Here is a 1,614-nt window from a genome sequence, read left to right on the forward strand (position 1 = left end):
CCGCCACCTCGCCTGGCTAGTTTTTTTGTAGTTTTTAGTAGTGACGGGGTTTCACCGTGTTAGCCAGGATGGTCTCGATCTCCTGACCTCATGATCCGCCCGTCTCAGCCTCCCAAAGTGCCTTCCCAAAGTGCTGGGATTACAGGCTTGAGCCGCACCCGGCGATGTTTTAACAGAATTTAGTGATTCATTTCTGATTAACAATGGAATATAGGGTTTTTGTATTCATTGCCCTCAATTGTCTAATTAATCTGTGGGTGCAAAGGTACCTGGTCCGAGATTTTAGAGTTCGGTGGAATCCGTTAAGCACAGTATACCCCAGCTCCAGATTACTAAAACCAAAAAAAAAAAACTACTCACTTGATATCCCTTGTTCCACACCTTAGCATAAACGCTAATCCCTTACAATTTAGCTGCCCTATATCTCGTTACCTCAGGACTTTACTCTTTGCAAAGTCATAGCTAACTAACCTTATCAGTTCTATTCTTTCAAACTAGAAGTCTCAGGATTGCCTGTGCTTTCCTCCCATTCTTTCCTGTCACATGCAGTCACTAGACTCTCTTGATTCCCTCTCAGCAGTGTCTCAGATCTTTCCCCAGCTCTCCATCCCCACTGCTACTTAGTTCAGACCTTCATCTCATATGACTAGTATTCCAATAACCTTTGAACCCATCTCCTGTCCTCCAGTCTCTCCTGTCTCCAAGTCTCTAAGCTGTCACTAGAATTATCTTTCCAAAGCATACTGTTACAGGTATGTTTTGTCATTGTATATCTCCATTGCTAAAGCAGTGTCTGGAATATAAGCAACGCTGAATAAATATTTATCGTTGACTAAATTACTGTTAATTTGGCCAGGTGCAGTGGCTCATGCCTATAATCCCAGCAATTTTGGAGGCCGAGGCATGCAGATTACTTGAAGTCAGGAGTTTGAGACAAGCCTGGCTAATATGGCAAAATTCTGTCTTTACTAAAAATACAAAAATTAGACTTGGTGCTGCACGCCTGTAATCCCAGCTACTGGGGAGGCTGAGGCACGAGGATTGCTTGAACCTGGGAGGCGGAGGTTGCAGTGAGCCAAGATTGCACCATTGCACTCCAGCATGAGCAAGAAGAGCAAAGCTCCGTCTCAAAAAAAAAAAAAAAAATACAAAAAATTAGCCGGGCATGGTGGCGGGCGCCTGTAGTCCCAGCTACTCGGGAGGCTGAGACAGGAGAATGACGTGAACCCGGGAGGTGGAAGTTGCAGTGAGCTGAGATCACGCCACTGCACTCCAGACTGGGTGACAGAGCGAGACTCCATCTCAAAAAAAAAAAAAATTACTGTTAATTTCATTGCTTCTCTGTAAATATGCCCAAATCTAGTGAGAATGCATTTTTGTCTCCTTCCATCTCTTCCTTCACCTATCTCCTTTTCCCACTAAAACAAAGAAGAAATAATGATAACAATTGTAACTACTATTTATTGAAGTGAAACCTAAAGCCAGAAAAAATAGATAAATTGTACTTCATCAAAATTAAAAACAGTTCATTAAAGGACACTATCGACCGGGCGCGGTGGCTCAAGCCTGTAATCCCAGCACTTTGGGAGGCCGAGACGGGCGGATCACGAGGTC

This window comes from Colobus angolensis, unplaced genomic scaffold (assembly GCF_000951035.1).
Source record: "Colobus angolensis palliatus isolate OR3802 unplaced genomic scaffold, Cang.pa_1.0 Scaffold124, whole genome shotgun sequence".
Lineage (NCBI taxonomy): Eukaryota > Metazoa > Chordata > Mammalia > Primates > Cercopithecidae > Colobus > Colobus angolensis.